This window comes from Macaca nemestrina, chromosome 7 (assembly GCF_043159975.1).
Source record: "Macaca nemestrina isolate mMacNem1 chromosome 7, mMacNem.hap1, whole genome shotgun sequence".
Taxonomy (NCBI): domain Eukaryota; kingdom Metazoa; phylum Chordata; class Mammalia; order Primates; family Cercopithecidae; genus Macaca; species Macaca nemestrina.
In genome coordinates, this window is record NC_092131.1 from 4,239,335 (window position 1) to 4,262,950 (window position 23,616).

The 23,616-nt window shown below is 48.9% G+C and overlaps 1 long non-coding RNA gene across 5 annotated transcripts in view; it reads left to right on the forward strand.

Annotated features, from left to right (window-relative positions):
- Positions 1-22,850, forward strand: part of LOC105467366 (uncharacterized) — a 30,677-nt gene extending 7,827 nt beyond the window's left edge. Inside the window, exons 2-6 of one of the 5 annotated variants that reach the window (XR_011625480.1) lie at positions 12,749-13,954; positions 14,081-14,195; positions 15,814-16,350; positions 22,087-22,401; positions 22,622-22,850. This is a non-coding gene — a long non-coding RNA (uncharacterized lncRNA). Of the gene's footprint in view, positions 1-12,748; positions 13,955-14,080; positions 14,196-15,813; positions 16,351-17,508; positions 18,282-22,086; positions 22,402-22,621 lie in introns of those variants that run through there. The other 4 variants (XR_011625482.1, XR_011625481.1, XR_011625478.1 and 1 more) reach the window with 4 other exon arrangements.
- Positions 22,851-23,616: the final 766 nt, after the last annotated feature.

A 23,616-nucleotide genomic window follows, 5' to 3' on the forward strand; every position in this document is an offset into this window, starting at 1 on the left:
GGAACCAAGGCTGGAAACCCAACGCTCCTGGCAGAGCCCACAAAACAGCCGGGGCCTCCCGTCTCGGGCAGAGACTTCTCCCTCCCGGCGTTTCTTCCTGATTGGGGAATAGAGGCTGACCCTGCAGCCTTGCTTTCCGACTTTTCCCACCACTGACTCCCAAGCTGAGCCTTGGGAAGGCGGAGGCTGCATTCTGCCCTGAGGCCTTCTGCCCAGAAAAGTTGTCCCCAGCAGAGGCTGCGGTAAGGGGCTGCCACATCTATGCCTGGGTCCCTGGTGAGAAGGGTTAGTTATTTGACTCCAACCTCTCTCTGTTGTCATTGTCTCTAAGTACTTAGTATTATGACTCCCGAGTGTGTGCGTGTGTGTGCCTGTACTTGTGTGTGCACACACTGAGCAATAATGTAAACATATTTCTTATAGTGGGGTCACAGTCAAAAGCCTGAGAAGCCCTCAGAGAGGCTGCATCCATATGTGGGTATGTGTGGGGCAGGGGGAGTGTGTAGACAGATTTTCCCATCTTTCTTAAGGCAGAGAATTTTCCAGCAGTTTTCAAAAGTGATCAGGAAAGGCGGGAAGGACGTTGGGAAGAATTGCTTAGGTCAGCCTCCCTTAGTTATTGATTGATTTATTTATTTGAGACAGGGTCTCACTCTGTCGCCCAGGCTGGAATGCAGTGGTGCGATCTCGGCTCACTGCAACCTTTGTCTCCTGGGTTTACGCGATTCTGGTCCCTCAGCCTCCCAAATAGCTGGGATTACAGGCGCGCAGCACCACACCCAGCTAATTTTTGTATTTTTAGTAGAGATGGGGTTTCACCATGTTGCCCAGGCTGTTCTCAAACTCCTGTCCTCAAGTGACCCGCCTGCCTTGGCCTCCCAAAGTGCTGGGATTACAGGCGTGAGCCACCACACCCGGCCTCCTTTGGTTATTTAAATGATGGGCAGCAGGCCCCAGGATGAGCACACACGGCTTTCGCTGCTAAAACCAGGACGAGCTGGTTGTGCCAGTGGGCCCCACTGGACCAGGAGACGTTTCAGCTTGGAAAGCAGCTGCACATCTCGGAGAGACTCTGGGCAGAGTTGTGAAGGAGACCGGCCTGGGTGGGTTGCCTGACTGCCCGGCCCCCCAGCTGGAGCTGGGTAAGGGCATGTAGGGGCCTGTCATCAAGCCTGGCCCTGGGGACGACTGTGGTGGCCTGGCAGAGAAGGCAGTGGCTTCCATGGCTTGCCCAGCCTTCCCATGGCATCCACTCTTGGCCTTCTTGGGCACCTGCCAGCCTTGGTTTCTCACAAGCTTTTCTGCTGTCATTGCCTGGGGAGGGAGGTACCCCAAAACATGGCACTGATGGAGCTTTAACTTCAAAGATTCTGGCAGTTTTTGCTGGGATCCCCGTTTGTCAGCTGCTGTGCTGGGGAGGGAACAGCCCCCCACCAGCAGTCGTCCTAAGATCAGGGCCTGTGCCTTGGTGGACAGGAGCTGGGATTCCATCTGCCCTCAGACTGACCTCCCCAAGGCCGGTTGACTGAGTGGTGTTGATAAGACCTGCCTTGGAGCCTCCCTGGGGGCCTGAGCTCCTCTCCCACTGGACGGCCTGCTGGGCTAGGACTGCGTCTCAGGCTCTGGGGCAGCCAGGATAGACTGGCCGCTGGGGCTTCTGCTATTCCCAGTGTGGAGGTGGACACGTTTCACGCCAGGGCCTGACTAGGGCATGTCATTTGCACTCCCAGTTGTGCAGAGTGATACCTGCATTGCTGGAGCATTCTCCTGCTCTCATTTCTGAAGAAAAGTATTATGGAGGCCGGGCGCGGTGGCTCAAGCCTGTAATCCCAGCACTTTGGGAGGCTGAGGCGGGTGGATCACGAGGTCAGGAGATCGAGACCATCCTGGCTAACATGGTGAAACCCCGTCTCTACTAAAAAAACACAAAAAACTAGCCGGGCATGGTGGCGGGCGCCTGTAGTCCCAGCTACTCGGAGGCTGAGGCAGGAGAATGGTGTGAACCTGGGAGGCGGAGCTTGCAGTGAGCCGAGATCGCGCCACTGCACTCCAGCCTGGGTGACACAGCGCGAGACTCCGTCTCAAAAAAAAAAATAAAAATAAAAATAAAAATAAGTATTATGGAAAGGTCCGACATTCACAGGAGCAGAGCAAACAGCAGCACTCACAGCACCCACTCGGCCTTGGCAGCCACCTTCGCTTTGCCCAGCATCTCAACAAAGTATCTGGGTCATTTATTTTCTTTCTTTCTTTCTTTCTTTCTTTCTTTCTTTCTTTCTTTCTTTCTTTCTTTCTTTCTTTCTTTCTTTCTTTCTTTCTTTTCTTTCTTTCTTTCTTTTTCTTCTGTCTCTCTCTTTCTTTCTCTCTCTTTTCCTTCCTTCCTTCCCTCCCTCCCTCTGTCCTTCCTTCCTTCCCTCCCTCCCTTCCTCTTTCTTTCTCTTTCTTTTCTTTCTTCCTTTCCTCTTTCTTTCTTTCTTTTCCTTCCTTCCTTCCCTCCCTCCCTTCCTCTTTCTTTCTTTTTCTTGTCTTTCTTCCTTTCCTCTTTCTTTCTTTCTTTTTCTTTTTTTTCTTTCTTTTCCTTCCTTCCTTCCCTCCCTCCATCCCTCCCTCTGTCCTTCCTTCCTTCCCTCCCTTCCTCTTTCTCTTTCTTTTCTTCCTCTTTCTTCTTTCTTTCTTTCTTTCTTTCTTTCTCTTTTCTTTCTTTCTTTCTCTCTTTATTTCTTCCTTTCTCCTTCCTTCCTTCCCTCCTTCCTTCTTTCCTTCCTTCTTTCCTTCCTTCCTTCCTTTCTTCCTTCCTTCCTTCCTTTCTTCCTTCTTTCCTTCCCCCCCCTCCCTCCCTTCTTTCCTTCCTCTTGCTTTCTCTCTCTGTCTCTTTCTTTCAAGACAGGATCTCACTCTGTCACTGAGGCTGGGGCATTGTGGCATGATCATAGCTCATTGCAGCCTCTACCTCTCACTCTTTTTGTTTTTTTTTTTTTTTTTGAGATGGAGTCTCGCTCTGTCGCCCAGGCTGGAGTGCAGTGGCCGGATCTCAGCTCACTGCAAGCTCCGCCTCCCGGGTTTGCGCCATTCTCCTGCCTCAGCCTCCCGAGTAGCTGGGACTACAGGCGCCCGCCACCTCGCCCGGCTAGTTTTTTGTATTTTTTTAGTAGAGACGGGGTTTCACCGTGTTAGCCAGGATGGTCTCGATCTCTTGACCTCGTGATCCACCCGTCTCAGCCTCCCAAAGTGCTGGGATTACAGGCTTGAGCCACCGCGCCCGGCCTACCTCTCACTCTTAAGTGATCCTTCCACCTCAGCCTCTTGTGTAGCAGGACTATAGGCACTTGCCTCTATGCTTGGCTAATTTTTGTATTATTAGTAGAGACAGGGTTTTGCTATGTTGCCCAGGCTAGTTTCAAACTCCTGAGGTCAAACAATCCTCCCACCTCAGCCTCCCAAAGTCCTGGGATTACAGGCATGAGCCACCACGCCCAGCCCAAAGAAGGTCATTTTCTCTTTATTTCCTTCCTTCTTTCCTTCCTTCCTTCCTTCCTTCCTTCCTTCCTTCCTTCCTTCCTTCCTTCCTTCCTTCCTTCCTTCCTTCCTTCCTTCCTCCCTTCCCTTTCCTTCCTTCCTTCCTTCCTTCCTTCCTTCCTTCCTTCCTTCCTTCCTTCCTTCCTTCCTTCCTTCCTTTCTTCCTTCCTTTCCCTCCCTCCCTCCCTCCCTCCCTCTCTCCCTTCCTCCCTCCCTTCCTTTCTTCCTCCCTCCCTCTCTTTCTTTCTTTTTTTTTTTGATGGAGTCTCACTCTGTTGCCACACTGGAGTGCAGTGGCACAATCTCGGCTCACTGCAATCTCCGCCTCCTGGGTTCAAGTGATTCTCCTGCCTCAGCTGGGACTACAGGCGCCTGCCACCATGCCCAGCTAATTTCTGTATTTTTAGTAGAGATGGAGTTTCACCATGTTGGCCAGGATGGTCTCGATCTCCTGAGCTCATGATCCACCTGCCTCGGCCTCCCAAAGTGCTGGGATTACAGGTGTGAGCCACTGTGCCTGACACTCTTTCTTTCTTTCTTTTTTTTTTTTTTTTGAGACGGAGTCTCACGCTGTTGCCCAGGCTGGAGTGCAGTGGCGCGATCTCGGCTCACTGCAAGCTCCGCCTCCCGGGTTCCCGCCATTCTCCTGCCTCAGCCTCCTGAGTAGCTGGGACTACAGGCGCCTGCCATCACGCTCGGTTTATTTTGTGTATTTTTAGTAGAGATGGGGTTTCACTGTGTCAGTCAGGATGGTGCATTCTTAATAGACTATAAATAGACTATACTATAATGAAGGCATGACTTCTATATGCACTGGGAAATTGTGACTCACTTTCTTGCAGTATTAGCTTTATTGCAGTGGTCTGGAACAGAACCTGCAATATCTCTGAGGTGTCCCTGTTGGTCATTTGCAGAAGAATAAAGGGATGGTGAAATACAACTTCATTAGACATTTCAGAATGAAGACACAGCAAACTCAACTTTTTATTCCATGTTTGCGATTTTGAAGGTACATTGGTAGCATCCTTTGAATGCAACTGGCTACTTATCACCTGCCTTGCATGAGCCTGGAACTCATCCACCTTAAAAATGCTAATTCCAGGTTTCAACTGCACCTCTAGAGGTTTCTAGGCTAACATTACTTTTCCTTCTTCTTGCACTGATATTGTCAAAATGTGATATTTGGATGAACTTTTTGAAATCGTTGACACAATTTTGTTGGAGAGTGTGGTCATTTTTTTTTGTTCCATGATTGCAAAACATTTTCATTTTTTAATCTATAACCACCCATTAGAATGATCAATTCAATTAATTTAAAATTTTGCATTATCTTTTTCCTCTCAGTATCTTTGTATAAACACCTGCCTCTGGCATTTGTCCACTTATGAAATGTATCCCATTTTGTTCACAAACACCAAAAAAATGTGAAAGGATACCATCATACGTCCTTTTAGAAAAATGTAATGGTCCAAGTTATTATTATAAATATTGAGTGAAGTCTTGCCTGTTAATTGAATGCAAATTTTTTTGTGTCATTGGAAATACAGATTTGAGAAAATTTGTCTAGGATATGGTCATCTGAATACTCACTGAAATTTCTCCCATTTAATTGATTTCACCATCGTCATTAGCCTCTGGCTAATGGGACAGAGTGGCTGTCTGTCCCTTCTCCTCTATTTTTTTTTTTTTTTTTTAAAGAGACAGGGTCTTGCTCTGTCACCCAGGCTGGAGTGCAGTGGTATGATGATAGCTCAATGTAGCCTCTACCTCCCAGGCTCAAGCAATCCTCCCACCTCAGCCTCCTGAGTATCTGGGACCACAGGCATGCGCCACCATGCCTGGATTTTTCTTTTCTTCTTCTTCTTCTTTTTTTTTTAAATAGAGATGGAGTTTTTTCATGTTGTCCAGGCTGATCTCGAACTCCTAGGCTCAAGCAGTCCGCCCACTCCAGCCTCCCAAAGTGCTGGATTATAGGCCTGAGCCATGGCCCTGGGCCGACTTCTTCTTCTTCTTCCTTCTTCTTCCTTCTTCTTCCTCCTTCTTCCTCCTTCTTCCTCCTCCTTCCTCCTTCTTCTTCTTCCTCCTCCTTCCTCCTTCTTCTTCTTCCTCCTCCTTCCTCCTTCTTCCTCCTTCTTCCTTCTTCTTCCTTCCTCTTCCTCTTTTTTTGAGATGGAGTCTCACTCTGTCTCCTAGGCTGGTGTGCAGTGGTGCGATTTCGGCTCACTGCAACCTCTGCCTCCCAGGTTCAAGCAATCCTCCCACCTCAGCCTCCCAAGTAACTGCGACTACAGGCATGCACCAAGTAACTGGGACTACAGGCATGCACCATCATGCCCAGCTCATTTTTGTATTTTAAGTAGAGATGGGTTTGGCCATGTTGGCCAGGCTAGTCTCAAACTCCTGGCCTCAAGTGATCTGCCTGCCTCACCCTCCCAAAGTGCTGGAATTACAGGCATAAGCCACTGTGTTGGGCCTTCCCCCACTTCTATAATTATGAATGTCTCCCTCAGTCAGTTTTCTTCTCCTTGCTGTTATGGGTGGAAAATGAAAATTTCAGAATGCTCGATTGTGTTGTTCAACAAGAGTGAAACAAAGGAAAGCCTGTCATCTCCAGAATTCTCTTCTACCTTCTTGAAAGTTGATGCAATACTGTGAGCAATGTAGTAAGAAAACGGAAGGGTGCTGTGGCAGAGATGGTTTATTTCATTCTGCTTTTTAGGCAAGTCCATCAGCTTTCCATTTTCTTGTTATTTTAGTCTCTTTTAGCATAACTGGAAATACTTGATGAGTGATGATGAAATAATTCTCAGGATGATGAAATAGAAAAATATTTCAAGATACAGGAAAAATAAGATCCCTGATTCCAAAATATACCTTAGATTTACAAAAGGCTTGAACCAATCCGTGTAGGAATTGCAAGACAGAATGGGTTTATGTTCTGTAGAAGGTCTCTAAGAGAGAATAAAATTCACAAACTATCAATCCTTATACATTGCTAGAACTACTCAAAAAGTAAACTAAAAAAATAAAAATAGGCTGGGCATGGTGGTTTACGCCTATAATCCCAGCACTTTGGGAGGCTGAGGCGGGCAGATCACTTGAGGTCAGGAGTTCAAGACCAGCCTGATCAGTATGGTGAAACCCCATCTCTACTAAAAATACAAAAAAATTAGCCGAGTGTGGTGGTGCACACCTGTAATCCCAGCTACTCGGGAGGCTGAGGCAGGAGAATCGCTTGAACCTGGGAGGCAAACGTTGCAGTGAGCCAAGATTGTGCCACTGCCCTCCAGCCTGGGCAACAAGAGTGAAAGTCCGTCTCCAGAAAAAAAAAAAGAAAAAAAAGAACTCACTGGGCCCTGATGGTAAATTGAAGATTAATATCTTTGAATATCCAAGTGCTACATTAAATGTACCAAATACCAAATTAAATTGCTCTGTCCAAAAAAAGGTCTTTTTATAGTTGAGTTACTTAAATCAGGATCTAAATAAGATCCGCTCACGGTATGCACTGCCGTCTTAAGGTCCTTTGAAAGTGTCTTTTAATTTAGAACTGTCACCCCTCCTTAGTTTAATGCCATTGACTCATTAAAGAAACTGGGTCAGTTGTCCCGTAGCATGTCCCACATTTTGGATTTGACTGATTCCCTTCTCACAGGGTCATGGACCTGCCCCATATTTCCTGGAGTCTGCGTCAGATCGAGGTTCAGTTTTGTCTTTGGTGGCGGCAGCAGGGGCCCCTCACCCTGTCTGGCTGCGCTGGTTTGCACAGAGGTCTTCTCTCTCTCCTGCGCCCTCACTCTGCCTGACCTGCCAAGGGGCCAGAAGTGGTTGGCCAGGGCCCGGCTGCTCGCATCTCCTTTCTGAGCTCTGGGTTTGGGCCTGGCCTTGCTCCCCAGCGGTTTGGGGTGGGCTTTGGTGCCCTTACCTGTAAACTGGGAATTATGTTACTTGTCCTGTTGACCACTCAGAGTTCTTGGAGAGATTAAAAAAAAAAAAAAAAAAAAGGACTTAAAAGAGCTTTGGAAGCCATCAAGAGCTAATTAGGGTGCCAGTGATTCTCCCCCTTAGGTCTACAATTCAGGACTCCCTCGTCCTGCCCCGCCTGGACAGCTCGCCTCCTGCGTCCGGCCTCCTGCCCCATCACCCCGGCCCCCGGCACCGGCTGTGTCCAGGGCTGAGCTTTGTTGTGCACCCCATGTGCTGCTGGAGGGTGGGGGGGAGTCTGTAATAGGCTTCAGGCCCTGGATGAGGCCAGGCCGAGAGCTGCTGGTTGACACAGATACAGACCGCTGGGTGGGCGTCAGGGTGCTTGCTGCCGGGATACAGGAATACTTTGGGGCAAAACTCTAGGAAGCCTGTTTATAAAAGGCTGCTCCATCTTGGCCTGCAGAGAAATGAACTTTTGGCATATGAGGTTGCAATCTGGAGGAAGAGAAGCTTAACTGACTTCTGAAGCAATTTTTGGAGCTTTGTATTGAAATATGAAATACAGAGAACCACGGGTACCTAAGTGTGGGCCCATGACCAGTCATACACTGACCAATTTTGGGGAGCTGGCACCCAGATCAGGAAACAGAACATCACACCCCCTCTTAGAAGCCCCCCTTACGCCCTGTCCTCGGTGCCCTGATGGTGATCACTATCCTGATATTCCCGAAGCATTTTAAAGGCTGGTTGTCATGAACTATAAAGATGGTTGGACCGTGCTCAAAGCGGATCTAGCCAATCCCTCCCTGTCATCAAGCCCCATCAATGTGCCCTTCCCACCAGACTTCTCAGCACTGCAATTCCCCGAGGGGCTCACTTTTCTCAAAAGTGAACTAGGAATGCTTTATTTCTCTAGAAAGGATTTGTTTATACTGAAAGCCGAGAAGTTTGGTTAGGTGGCAGCAGAAGTAGGTGAGTAAAGAGGACGTGAGATTGGAGGTCAGCGTGGATGGGCTCTAAAGAGGGTAGGCGTGTGTGGACCCCGCACTTCGTGACCAGCCAACAGGTGGAAAGCAAGTGCCTCTTCTGTGCCAGGCATCCGTGTTAGCTGCACACACCAAGATGACTCTGATCTTCCCTGCCATTGAAGGGCTACTGCCTAATGGGAGAAGCAGGCATGTGGGCAAACATGCTGGCTTAGTGTTGACAAACAGCGGACCGGAATGTCAGACAAACCTGCATCCAAAGCCTAGTATTAGGTTGGTGCAAAAGTAATCGTCGTTTTTTGCCATTAATCCCAATGGCAAAAAACCACGATTACTTTTGATTTTGTTTGCTTTATTTATTTATTTTTTGAGACAGGGTCTCACTCTGTGTCGCAGGCTGGAGTATAGTGGCGCGATCTCGGCTCACTGCAATCGCGGGTTCAAGCGATTCTCCTGCCTCAACCTCCCCAGTAGCTGGGATTACAGACATGTGCCACCACGCCCGGCTAATTTTTGTATTTTTAGTAGAGACAGAGTTTCACCATGTTGGCCAGGCTGGTCTCGAACTCCTGACTGTAAGTGATCCGCCTGCCTCAGCCTCCCAAAGTCCTGGGATTACAGGTGTGAGCCACCATGCCTGGCCAAAAACCACAATTACTTTTGCACCAAGCTAATAGTTGCTGGGAGGACTGGAGAAAATAATGCATATGAAAGGCCTCTCACAGTACCTGGCCTATACTGGCTTAAGCCCTTTGCAAACACTGGTTGCTTTCTTTTCTTTTCTTTTCTTTTTTCTTTTCTTTTCTTTTTTCTTTTCTTTTCTTTTCTTTTTTCTTCTCTTCTCTTTTCTCTTCTCTTCTCTTTTTTTTTGAGATGGAATCTCACTCTGTCATTCAGGCTAGAGTGCAGTGAAATCTCAGCTCAGTGCAACCTCTGCCTCTTGTGTTCAAGCGATTTTCCTGCCTCAGCCTCCCAAGTAGCTGCCACCACAGGTGCCTGCCACCATGCCTGGCTAATTTTTATATTTTTAGTAGAGACGGGGTTTCACCATGTTGGCCAGGCTGGTCTCGAATTCCTGACTTCAAGTGATCCACCTGCCTCAACATCCCAAAGTATTGGGATTCCAGGCGTGAGCCACCTATGCCCGGTCCTGCTGTCATTCTGAACAAGAGCGTCTCCACTGTCATCCAGGGAGAGGCAGAGTATCCAGAGAAGAACAGAGCTCACAGACGGCATAGAAATGCCGTGGAGTTTCCTGTCCTGGGGTCTGTTGACAAAATTCAGGAGTTCCATGAACGCAGGGGAAACTTGTATCTTTAGTCTCACTAATTTCTACCTGAAATCTAGCATTTTCTTTAATTACGAACATAAGCAACAAACCAGAGTAGTATTAGCAGGGTCCCTGAGTTTGTCACCATCACAGACATTGTCCTGTTGCATTTCAGTTGTAACAGATCTAGAAGTGTCAGTGAGGCTCACCATTTGGACCCATAGCAGCTATTAGATCAGCCATAGACCTGACTAATAACAATAAAGATCATTATATCACCCAGTCACTGTTTTAAAAACGCTTGGTAATATTTTCAGTATATTTGGTTTCGTTCGTAATCTTATGTATTTTATGTTATGCTGTATAAATGGTACCCTGGAAAGGGCTCTACAGTCTTTACCACATTGGCAAAGGGATCCAGAGCACAAGATCCAGAATCCCTCTGGTCGGGGAGAAGGGAAGGATTACTTTGTGGGGCAGGCAGGGCGTGTCAGGAAGGCTTCACTGTGTGGAGGAGCCTTAAGCAGGGATTTGTTTTGTTTTTTGAGACAGTCTCATTCCCAGGCTGGAGTGCAGTGGTGTGATCACGGCTCACTGCAGCCTCTAACTTCCAGGCTCAAGCGATCCTCCCACTGCAGCCTCCCAAGTAGCTGAGACTACAGGTGTACACCACCACATCCGGCTATTTTTAATTTTTTTTTTCCTTTGGTAGAGATGAGGTTTTGCTACATTGCCCATGCTGGTCTTGAACTCCTGGGGTCCAGTGATCCTCCTGCCTTGTCCTCCCAAAGTGCTGGGATTACAGGCTTGAGCCACCATACCTGGCCCCTTATTGGCTTTATGGGGAATCTAAAACTTATCCCTTTTTGTCATGAAAAAGCCATCTGGTGGCGGTCCTGAACTCCAGGCCTGGGTCCCAGTCAGTGACTCTGACCCACAGGGAACGAAACCCACCTGGAAAGGGACATGGATTTGCAATGCCTAATTGAGTATTTTAATTTAGTCTTATGATATTTCAGTTTGAAACTGAAAGGAATTTAGTAAAAGGAATTTGGCTAATGTTTAAGGACCAAAGACCTAGGGAATATTTTGTTTGTTATTCAATTGCAGTATTTGAAGCAATTAAATATAAAATTTAAAAGGTTTAAGAGTTCTCATTTAAACGAGCTTGTAAATGAGACTGAATGTAAACCACAAGCCCTCCTGTAAATGATTGTTAGAATTGACTGGATTTATACACAGCATGGTCAGATTTTTAAGTTGATCTTCAACACTTAAGGAAAAACTAGGTTTTTAAATGTAGAACTTTAATACAGTAAATATATATATTTTAAAACCAAAGTAACTGCCACTAGTCATTTATGTGCACAGAAGTCTTTCTTTCTTTCTTTTTTGGCTCACCGCAGCCTCCGCCTCCTGGGTTCAAGCGATTCTCCTGCCTCAGCCCCCTGAGTAGCTGGGACTACAGGTGTCCGGCACCACACTTGGCTAATTTTTGTAGTAGAGACAGGGTTTCACCATGTTGGCCAGGTGGTCTCAAACTCCTGACCCCAAGTGATCCTCCCGCCTCAGCCTCCCGAAGTGCTGGGATTACAGGTGTGAGCCAGTGCACCTGGCCTGCAGAAGTCATCTTTAAACATCTTTAAACCTCTTCCGGTGGCGTCCACACGCCCTTGAGATGCTCATCCGAACCCGCTCACCTGTGGGCCTTGGAAGGAGGAGTCTGAATTCCTCCCAACTGTGGCTTCCCCTGTGGAATGGGATACTCCAGGTCTCCTGGTCTACAGAAGGGGGCGCTGGGACTCATCAAAGGCTGTAACGTTGGGTTAGGGGGTTACAACCAGCAGTTTACAAAAAAAAAGTGGAGTAGAACTAGGGTTTCCAGGTGAAATACAGGATACCCAGTCATACCTGCATTTCAGATAAGTAACAAATACTTTTTTAAAGTATGTATGTCCCAAATATTCTATGGGGTGGACACATACTGAAAAAAAAAAAAAAAGGTATTTTCCTGATATTCAAATTTATCAGCTGTCCCGTATTTGTATTGCTAAATCTGGCAATCCTAAGTAGAATGGAAGAGAAGGTGTGGGAAGGGGCCAGGGTGTGCAGGGGAAATGTGATTGCCTGTGTATTTGTGGGCATGTATTGTAAGTACCCACGTGTTTCTTACTGTGGGTTGGAGCAAGCAATGAGAAGCCCTTGTCCCTAGTGGTTGTGAAGGCTATGTGTGAGGCTGCCACGAAGCCGCTTAACAGCGCCCAGCGAGTAACGGGGGCTCCCAGGGACTGTGATCATCATTGTCACCCCATTCCCTGCCTCCATCTTCGGTCTTTCAATAACTTTTATGTATGTATTTATTTATTTATTTATTTATTTATTTATTTATTTATTTTAAAGAACACTCGGTCAGGGCCGGGCGCGGTGGCTCACGCCTGTAATCTCAGCACTTTGGGAGGCCAAGGCGGGCGGATCACCTGAGGTCAGGAGTTCGAGATCAGCCCGGCCAACATGGCGAAACCCTGTCTCTACTAAAAATACAAAAATCAGCCGAGTGTGGCGGGGCGCGCCTGTAATCCCAGCTACTTGGTCAGACTTTCACCTCTCTTCCAAGGGGAAGCCTCAGTTCTGCTCTCTAGGGCCTTACCTGGGCAAAGGTGCCACCAGGTGGACAGTGAGCCGAATGCCAGCGGACGCTTCCACGCATGCTGTGGTCTCTGCGGAGAGGCCCTGTGAGCATGCGCGGTGGGCGCAGGGGGGCGGGGGGGCGGGGGGGTGAGATGGAAACGGAGGGAAAATGCCTGTCGCCCTGACGCTCATCCGAGTGCAACGTGCTGTGCTTGTGTGTGTGGTGTGCTGGTGTAGACAAACCTACTGCACCATCAGTCGCGTCGAAGTTTAGCACATGCAACTGTGCACAGTGTTACGTAATCATAATAAACAATTATGAGGTTTATGGATTTACTTTACTATATGTTTGGTCATTATTTTAGTGTGCACTCCTACTTATTTAGAAAAAATTTTACTTAAATCAGCCTTGTTTTAACAGCAGGTCCTTCAGGAGGCATCCAGAAGAAGGCGTTATCATAGGAGATGACAGCCCATGCCTGCCATTGCCCCGAAGGCCTCCTAGGGCGCCAAGATGTGGAGGCGGAAGGCACTCTACCCTGAGTAGGCCTAGGCTAATGTGTGTGCTTGTGTCTTAGTTTTTGGTAAAACAAGTTTAAAAAGTAAAAATATAAAAAAATAAATAAAATAAAATAAAACGAAAACAGTGTATATGGCCAGGTGTGGTGGTTCACACCTATAATCCCAGCACTTTGGGAGGCCGAGGTGGTGGATCACTTGAGTCCAGGAGTTTGAGACCAGCCTGGCCAACGTGGTGAAACCCCATCTCTACTAAAAATACAAAAATTAGCCGGACGTGGTTGCACATGCCTGTAATCCCAGCTACTTGGGAGGCTGAAGTAGGAGAATCGCTTGAACCCAGGAGGCAGAGGTTGTAGTGAGCTGAGATTGTGCCACTGCATTCCGGCCTAGGCGACAGAGAGAGACTCCATCTCAAAAACAAACAAACAAACAAACAAACAAACAAAAAACCCAGAAACCAGTATGCAGTTTATAGAATAAGGATATAAAGAAAAAATATATGGCTGGGTGCAGTGGCTCACACTTGTAATCCTAGCACTTTGGGAGGCCGAGGCGGGCAGATCACCTGAGGTTGGGAGTTCGAGACCAACCTGACCAACAGGGAGAAACTCCATGTCTACTAAAAATACAAAATTAGCCAGGAATGGTGGTGCATGCTTGTAATCTCAGCTACTCGGGAGGCTGAAGCAGGAGAATCGCTTGACCCCGGGAGGCAGAGGTTGCAGTAAGCCGAGATTATGCCATTGCACTCCAGCCTGGCCAACAAAAGTGAAACTCCATCTCAAAAAAAAAAAAAAAAAGAAAAAAGAAAGAAAATATTTTTATACAGGTATACAATGTATTTGTGTTTTAAGCTAAGTGTTATTACAAGAGCCCAAATGTTTTTTAAAAAGTAAAAAGTATATAAAGTTAAACCGTTACAGTAAGCTAAGGCTAATTTATTATCAAAGAAAGAAAACTATTTTTTATGAACTTAATGTGGCCTAAGCGTCAGTGTTTACAAAGTTTACATTAGTGGCCAGTAATGTCCTAGGCCTTCACATCCACTCACCACCCACTGGTGACTCGCCCAGAGCCACATCCAGTCCTGCAAGCTCCATTCATGGTAAGTGCCCTAAACCTGTGTGACATTTATATTTTTCATACCATACTTTTACTGTACTTTGTCTATGTTTGTATCTGTTTAGATACACAAATGCTGTTTTTTTGTTTTTTTGGTTTTTTTTTTTAGACAGGTCTGGCTCTGTCACCCAGGCTGGAGTGCAGTGGTGCGATCTCAGCTAATCTCCACCTCCCAGGTTCAAGCGATTCTCCTGCCTCAGGCTCCCAAGTAGCTGGGACTACAGGTGACTACCGCCATGCCTGGCTAATTTTTGTATTTTTAGTAGAGATGGGGTTTCACCATGTTGGCCTGACCTCAGGTGATCTATCTGCTTTGGCCTCCCAAAGTTCTGGGATTACAAGCATGAGCCACCGCGCCTGGCCTAGATCCACAAATGTTAATACTTACCATTGTGTCACAATTGCCTACAATATTCAATATAGTCCCACATTGTACAGGTGTGTAGCAGGCTGCCTCATCTAGGTCTTCGTCATGATGTTTGCACTACCACGAAATTGCCTAATGACATGTCTCAAAACGTATCCCTGTTGTTAAGCAACACATGACTGTATAAATAGATACATTTGAAAATAAATTTTTATTTAAAAAGAATATTTGTTTAGAAATAATATTTATTTTAAAAGAATGACAAACACATAGCATGTTAACATTAGTAATTATTTTAAATGAAAAATAAGTATGTTCTGAAACCACAACAACAAAGTTGACAATAAGGGTGACATTATCTTTCATTTTTGTCAATATCTTTAATGTCTGGCTTGACAGGAGACAGGTAGATTCTCATATCTGCTTCTGCATGAGTCTGTTGTGATACATTATTTTGGCTGAAGTGTGTAAGGAATATCCAGCCGCTCCCAGACATGCTGTTGGAAAAGGGATGAGTAATTCAATACCGTTTTTAGATAGTTGTGACTATTCTTCTTTGATACGACACCAAAACTGGACATGTTTAAAGACTAGTTATCATGATTATTTAAAGATTCTTTAATTTAAAAGATGAGTTACAATCAAAGATTGGTTAAAATGTGGATTAAAGGTTAATTATGTGGATTTGAGATTATAATCTTTAAACTGAAAGGTCTTGTACATTTTCTTTTTTCTTTTTTTTTTTTTTGAGACAGAATCTTGCTTTGTCACCCAGGTTGGAGTGCAGTGGCTTGATCTTGGCTCACCGCAACCTCTGCCTCCCGGGTTCACGCCATTCTCCTGCCTCAGCCTCTGGAGTAGCTGGGACTACAGGCGCCCACCACCATGCCTGGCTAATTTTTTGTATTTTTAGTAGAGATGGGGTTTCACCATGTTAGCCAGGATGGTCTCGATCTCCTGACCTCATGATCCGCCCACCTCGGCCTCCCAAAGTGCTGGAATTACAGGTGTGAGCCACTGCGCCCGGCCTGGTCTTGTACATTTTCATTTACTTTTTGTATATGATGTGAAGTAGAGCTCCAACTTCGTTCTTCTGCAGGTGGCTATCCGCGATCCCAGCTGAAGAAAAGACTGTTCTTCCCCCACTTCACCCCCACATTTGGGGGTCAGTTGATTTTGATGAGAGCCAAGGCACTCTCATCAAAATCAATTGACCCCCAAATGTGAGCTTCTGGACTCTCAGTTCTATCATATTGGTCTATGTATCTATCTGTATATAAGCACACACAGGCTTGACTACTGTAGCTTTGCAGTAAATTTTGCATCCTCCAATCTTTGCTCTTTTTCAAGACTTTTTTGGTCGTCTGGGTTCCTTGAGTTTCCACATGAATTTTAAGATCAGCTTAATTCCTACAAAGAAGCCAGCTGAGATTCTGATAGGGATTGTCTTGAATCAATGTTCTTTTTGCTATAAGTTACAGAGTAAATTAAACAACTGAAGGAAGGTCCCTGTGAGCTGCAGTCCCGGGAGAAGAGGAAACCCTTCAAAGTGGATTCTGGAAAGAACAGCCTTGATTTTCTTCTGAACAATAAGTTCTGGCCCAGCTGGACCCGGGGTGGGCACCGGGAGTGCTGGCTGATAGCCCTCTCCTGCCAGCCCTGCGAGGTGTGGGGAGCACCTGCAGCATGGCTCTCCTGAACCCAGCCCCCAAGCCCATGGCCTCCGAGAGATGAACGCTGGCTACCCAGAAGCAGGTGTGGGGGAGGAGGCAGAGGGACCGCCCACGGGCATCCCTGGGCTCCCTGGCTCCTGCCTGCTGATGTGCCGCCTCAGTCGGACAGAGGTTTCAACACACTTGTACCCTTCCCAACACAGGCAAGGTATCTCCTGGGCCTGGAAGAAAACCAAGGTCAGGGGATCTCCTAGTTCAATGAGGGAGAACGACATGTAAGGAAGATAAAAATTAAAGCCGTGTGGGACGGGAGACACCCAGGGTCTCATAGGACAAGATGTGAGTGGACTGCAGGCTGGGGAGGGGCTGTGGAGAGGGGAGACCTGGGGTGGGGCTGGGGACAGGGGAGGCTGGGGCGGGGTGGGGGTGAGGAGTGGGATCCAGGAAGGTTCTAAGAGGAGGAGAAGATGCCCACCCACACTGGGGTTACAAGGAGGATAGGAATTTGTCAGAGGGCAAGGGGACAGCAGGAGGGAGGAATTTGTCAGAGGACAAGGGGACAGCAGGAGGGAGGAATTTGTCAGAGGACAAGGGGACAGCAGGAGGGAGGAATTTGTCAGAGGACAAGGGGACAGCAGGAGGGAGGAATTTGTCAGAGGACAAGGGGACAGCAGGAGGGAGTGACCAAGGGGGTCAGCAGGGGCAAAGGCCAGGAGGTGGTCACGGTAGTGGTGTGTGTGGGGACAGAAGGTGTCAGCACAGCTGATGCTGGGGAAGGGGCAGGCAGGGCATCCCGTACTGGAGAGCCAGGCCAGAGCACTCGGGGACTGTCCTATGGCCAGCAGGAACCTGAAGGGCTCAGGAACATCCCCTGGCAGCCAGACACAGGATGGAGGGGGCGGGTAGGACGGTGAAACCCTCTTATTCTGGAACTCAGCCCCTCTGGGAGACACAGGAAGGAACTGCCAGGGCTGTGGACTTGCACAGTCTCATCTGAACGATCTCATCCCTGGCAGTTTGTTTGTTTGTGTTTTAAAGATAGGGTCTTACTCTGTCACCCAGGCTGGAGCGTGCTGGCACAATCGTGGCTCACTGCAGCCTTGGCCTCCCTGGCCCAAGTGATCCTCCCACCTCAGCCTCGAGAGCACCTGGGCCCACAAGCACACACTACCACACCCAGCTAATTTTTATTTCGTTTTATTTGTGGCGATGGGGGTCTCACTATCTTGCCCAGACTGGTCTTAAACTCCTGGGCTCAAGTGATCCTTCCCTCTCGGTCTCCCAAAATGCACCGGATATTACAGGCATGAGCAGCTGCGCCTAGACCCTGGCAGCCTGTTGAAATGGAATGTATCTGTCACCATCTTTGCAGATTGGGAAACCAAGGCTAAGATAAGAGAGTGACTTCTTCAGGGTCACCCTGTTATCCGTGTTGGTGGGAAAAACCCTGGACAGCCCCCCACTACCCTGATTTCTTTTCCTCATCTCTGTCCTCAGACTGGTCAGCAGGGCACGCAATGCCCACCAGAGGGCACCAAAGGCCAGACTTTGCCGTGCACTCCCACACAGCTTTGATTGCGTCTCAGATGTGGTCTCCACTGATAAGAGTCTCAGATGCAGCCTCCATTGATTGAGAGCTTCACACGCAGTCCCCACTGATTGGGAGTCTCAGAGGCAGCTTCCATTGATTGAGTCTCAGATGCAACCCCTGTTGATTGGCTCGCAGATGCAGCCCTCATAGACTGAGAGCCCCAGAGGCAGCCCCGTTGATAGAGAGTCCCAGATGCAGCCCCTGTTGGCTGAAAGTCTCAGATACAGCCCCCATTGATTGAGCGTGTCAGAGGCAGAGTCCTCGTTGATTCTCAGACACAACCCCCAGTGACTCTCAGATGCAGCCCCCATTGATTGAGTCTCAGATGTAGCCCCCATAGACTGAGGGCCCCAGATGCAGCCCCATTGATTGAAAGCCCCAGAGAAAGCCCCATTGATTGAGAGCCCCAGAGCAGCCCCCATTGATGGAGAGGCTCACATGCAGCCCCCACTGAGTGAGAGCTTCAGATGCAGCCTCGGTTGACTGAGAGCTTCAGAATCAACCTCCATTGATTGATAGCCCCAGATGCAGCCTCCATGGATTGAGATCCTCAGATGCAGCCTCCACTGAGAGCTTCACATGCAGTCCCCATTGACTGAGAGTCTCAGAGGCAGCTCGCATTGATTGAGTCTCAGATGCAACCACCATTGATTGACTTTCAGATGGAGCCTCTCTTGAGTCTCAGATGCAGCTCCTATTGTTTGAGAGTCTTAGATGCAGCCCCCCACTGACTGAGAGCCTCAGAGGCAGCCCCATTGATTGAGAGCCCCAGAGCAGCCCCCATTGATTGAGAATCTCAGATGTACCCCCCATTGGTTGAGAGTCTCAGATGCACCCCCCATTGCTTGAGAGTCTCAGATGGACCCACCATTGCTTGAGCGTCTCAGATGCACCCCTGCATTCATTGAGAACTTCACATGCAGCCTCCATTGATTGAGAGCTTCACACAGCAGCCTCCACTGACTGAGAGTCTAAGAGGCAGCTCCCATTGATTGAGTCTCAGACACAACCCCTGTTGATTGACTCTCAGATGTAACCCTCATTGACTGAGTCTCAGATGCAGCCCCTATTGATTGAGAGTCTTAGGTGCAGTCCCTCCATTGACTGAGAGTCTTAGGTGCAGTGCCCACTGATTGAGAGTCTCAGATGCAGGCCCTATTGACTGAGTCTCAGATACAGCTCCTATTGACTGAGAGACTTAGACGCAGCCCCCATTGATTGAGAGTCTCAGATGCAGCCCCCATTGCTTGTCAGCTTCACATGCATCCCCCAATGATTGAGAGCTTCAGATCCAGCCTCCATTGCTTGTGAGCTTCAATGATTGAACTTCATTCACGTACAGCCCCCACTCTGGATCCCCTGCTGAAGGGTTGCCCTGGTGGAGCCTTAAGAGAATCAAAGCTCAGGTCCCGGTGGCTCTGCGGCCCTCCTCCTGAGTCTCAGGTGACAGGGTAGGTGGGGTTGGCCACAGAAGCGGGTGCATTGGACCCTGAGGCTGTGACTAAGGAGGCTCTGGTGCTCCTTCTCTCCCTAGACTTTGGGAAACTCTTCAATGTCCTGGAGAGGCTCTGGAGTGCGGCTACTTGGAGCCCTGCGTCTGTGGGGAGCCGCTGCCTGCATCTGAGCATGGTCTGGCCAGGGCTTCCCACTGGATAGTGGCTGGTTAGGGGGAGTTTGTTGGCTCCCACCCCGGCCCCCGGGCAGCACACATCAGCTGGCCTGGCTGTGCCTTGGGAGGACAGAGGACGCTCATTCCTCAGGACTAGAGGAGCCCTGTGGTGCCTCCCTCCCGCTCTAGCTGGGAGATGAGCAGAGCTGGACTGCACCTGCTGCTGCCCCCACTGTGACCAGGCTTTTGGGGTGGACAGGAGGGCTCACCCCCTCTAAACCCCTCCCAGGGTCCCCTCCCAGCTCCACACTGCAGGACTGGGCTGTGACAGGACTCTGGCCAAAGAGATGTATGAGGACATCACAGGAAAGGGGCTGGTGAAGTTGGGGGCTACCCATGGGGTCCTAAGAAAGGCGGGTGCTTTCCTGCCTTGGGCTGCAGTCACAGCATGACATGAGGTGTTGCTTCCCACTGTGAATGAAAAAGCAAGAGAATTGCCAGGGATAGGCTTGGAGCCTGAATTCCATTTGGTCCATGGAGTTCACCAGTCTCAAGACCACCTGGTTAGTTCCTGGCGGTGAAGGCATCCTGGAGATGCATGTTCTCACTCAGGGAGATGGTTCAGGGGTGCAGGTGCCCCAACACCCTACCGCTCCCCCAGACTCACTTTGCTGGTGGGGGCTTACCCCCGCAAGGCCAGCTGCATACTCAGAGGGCTGCGGTGCCCACCCTGCTCCTGGTGGGTCAGTAGAATCCGGACAACATTGCCCAAGTCATCTACAAATCCAAAGTCAAAGTCTTCCCTATCAATATGCACTCAGGGTCTTTGAGGAGCTCAGTAAATACTCTGAAAATGGAAGGAAAGACCTACAGCCACAAATCGCTAAGCCAACTGAAAATGCGGAATCCCAGATGTGAAGACACACGAGGAAGCGTCCTCAGAGGAGCGGCTTTTGGGAACAGGAGCAAGCAGTCCACAGAGTGGGGTGGGGCTGGAGCAGGGCGAGCTTTGTGAGAATATCATACACTCCCCCATGCACAAGGAGTGAGTCTTTTTTTTTTTTTTTTGAGACTGAGTTTCGCTCTCGTTGCCAAGGCTGGAGTGCAATGGTGCGATCTCGGCTCACTGCAACCTCTGCCTCCCAGGTTCAAGCGATTCTCCTGCCTCAGTCTCCCAAGTATCTGGGATTCCAGGCATCCACCACCATGCCCAGCTAATTTTGTATTTTTAGTAGGGACAGGGTTTCACCATGTTTGCCAGGTGGTCTCGAACTCCTGACCTCAGGTGATCCACCCACCTGGGCCTCCCAAAGTGCTGGGATTACACACGTGAGCCACCGTGCCTAGCCAAGGAGTTATTTTATTTTATTTTTTTCTGACCGAGTCTTGCTCCGTCACCCAGGCTAGAGTGCAGTGGCGTGATCTCAGTTCACTGCAACCTCCACCTCCCAGGTTCAAGCGATTCTCCTGCCTCAGCTTCCTGAGTAGCTGAGATTATAGGTGCCCACCACCACACCCAGCTAATTTTTGTATTTTTAGTAGAGACGGTGTTTCACCATCTTGGCCAGGCTGGTCTGGAACTCCTGGCCTCGTGATCCGCCTGCCTCAGCCTCCCCAAGTGCTGGGATTGTAGACATGCCACTGCACTTGGCCAGGAGTGAGTCTTTTAAGTAGTCCCCAACCTTTTTGGCACCAGGGACTGATTTCATGGAGGACAATTTTTTCCACGACTGCTGGGAGGTGGAGGATGGCTTCAGGATAAAGGCATTAGATTCTCAGAAGGAGCACTCAACCTAGATCCCTCACATGTGAAATTCACAATAGGGTTTGTGCTCCTATGAGAATCTGATTTGACAGGAGGCGGAGCTCAGGCGGGAGTGCTCACTCGCCTGCCACTCACCTCCTGCTGTGTGGCCCAGGTCCTTACAGGCCACGAACTGGTACTGGTCCACAGCCTGGGGGTTGGGAACACCTGGTGTAGAAGACTGGATCTCTAACTTAGTGGGAAAATAATGGATCTTTACTTAACCTCACATACAAAGCAGGACTCTAGAGAAAGTAAAGTTCCAAATGTCAAAGGTAAAAATAGGGAGCTAGAAGAAAATGTAAAAGAATCTTTGTAAGATACAGGGAGAGAAGGGCTTGTTATGCCGGGATTCAAATGCCTAACCCGTTGCTTCTCCGGCTTCTGGCTAAGATCAAGTGTAGTATCAAATGCGTAATCCACAAGGCCACAATCATTGTAAATTACATCGAAACTAAGATGCTATTGTCCAGGGACACCAGGAACAAATCAGAAAGAGATATGAGAAAAGGCAATGATAATTGCAATATCTAAAAGAGATATGCAGTTAATTGCTCTAGAATGAACAGAAGCATCTGTGAGTCAGCAAGACTGATGGAGGGACAAAGCCAGGGTAGGGGAGGAGCCTGCACCCACCATCGCCAGGTTCTCCAGGCAGCCACAGCTACGGGCTGTTTAGAGTCCGGGGTCAGTGGGACCCAGGGGGAGACTGCTAGGGTTGAGGCTGGTGGACCTGCCTCAGGAAGGCAGCAGCCCCAGGAGATGCCCCGAGGCCTGGCCCAGCTCCTCAGTTTCCCTCGCAGGTCAGGCTTGGGTATTCCGTGGGGCACGCCAAGCCTACAAAGGACAGAGGGGATCTGTCTGTGTGTGGTGGGGGGCGGGGGCCACAGGGCAGGGCTTCTTTCTTCTGGCCAGGCCTTGGGGGATGTGTGTGTGTGTGTGTGGCCTGGGGATGGCTGGGGTTTTTCCTGGGAACAGCATGTGTCTGTATTAGGTCCTGTGGCTGCTATAACAAGTCACCACAAAGTTGGTGGCTTAAAGCAACAGACAAGTCTTCTCTCACGGTTTCAGAGGCCAGAAGCCTGCAATCAGTATCACTGGGCTGAAATCAAGGGGTTGGCAGAACTCCGCTCGCTCCTGGGGGTCTAGAGTACAGCCTGCCTCTTTCCTGCTTCCTCTGGATTCTGCAGCTGTTAGTGCTCTTGGCTGCATAGCCCCGATCTCTGCCTCATCTTCACATCGCCTTCTCTGCTGTGTGTGTGCCAGCCGCCCTCTACCTGCGTCATAAGGATACAAGTGATTTAGGGCCCACCTGGATGAGCCAGGGTCCTCTCCCACCTTAAAATCCTTAATGTAATCACATCTGCAAAGACTTTGCTGTATAAGGTAACATACACAGGTTCCAGGGATTAGGAACTGATACCTTTGGGGGCCGTTATTCACCCAGCCACAGTGTCCCCACGAATACAGAGAGGGAGGGCACCCAGGCCCTCCCCCTAGCACAACCTCACACGCTCTGGGCCCCAGGGTTGCCTCACTCCTGCTTTCTCCCTGGACGCGCTTGGGAGCTGGTGTCGGGATCCTGAGTCTGTGTTTGATACATCAGGAGGAAACAAAGTCCAGAGGGGCCTAAGGAGCCCAGGGCCACACAGCACAGAGTGAGGATGGGACCCCTCCTGCCACCACCATCTCTGGAATTGACTGCTGATTCTGCACGGAGTTTTGCCTCTGCTGCCTCCCTCATGCTCACCTGCACCCCAGGAAGGTGCTATTGTTATCACCCTCGTTTTCTTGAGGAGGGAGAAACGGAGGCTGAGAGAGGCCAATCGTCTCGGTGGAGGCCACATAATGGATCCAGGATTGGAGCTGGACAGCTGCCGCCACAACGCCGAGTGTTAAGGAGGAACACAGTTTGCAGCTGCCCCCTACCCTTGCCAGGCTACAGCTTGTCACCATCAGCTCCATGTAAACTAGAGAGTAGTGGTAAAACCACCTTTGCAAAAATTATGACGGTGAGAGAAACCTGACTGCTGGCTCCATTTTGCTTCTACCCTCACAAGCTAACCATCTGTGCTCATTCCTGGGCGTAGACCATGTGGGAAAATTGTTTGGCTACATTGATTGAAGTTGAATATATACACACTCTATGAAGCAACATTTTCACCTCTAGGTGTAGACCCAACAGAAATGCACATGTTATTAAAAGACACAAGTAAGGATGTTTATAGGTCGGGCACAGTGGCTCATGCTTGTAATCCCAGCACTCTGGGAGGCTCAGGTGGGAGAATTGCTTGCGCCCAGGAGTTCAAGACCAGCTGAGGCAACACAGTGGGACCTCGTCTCTACAAAAAATATAGAAATTAGCCAGGCATGGTGGTGTGTGCCTCTAGTCCCAGCTACTCAGGAGGCTGAGGCAGGAGAATGGCTTGAACCCGGGAGGCAGAGCTTGCAGTGAACCTAGATCACGCCACTGCACTCCAGCCTGGCAACAGAGCGAGACTCAGTCTGAAAACAAAAACAACAACAATGAAAAAAGAATTTATGCTGAATAGATCAACTTACATAAAAGCCAAAACCAAGCAAAACAAATTTATGACATTA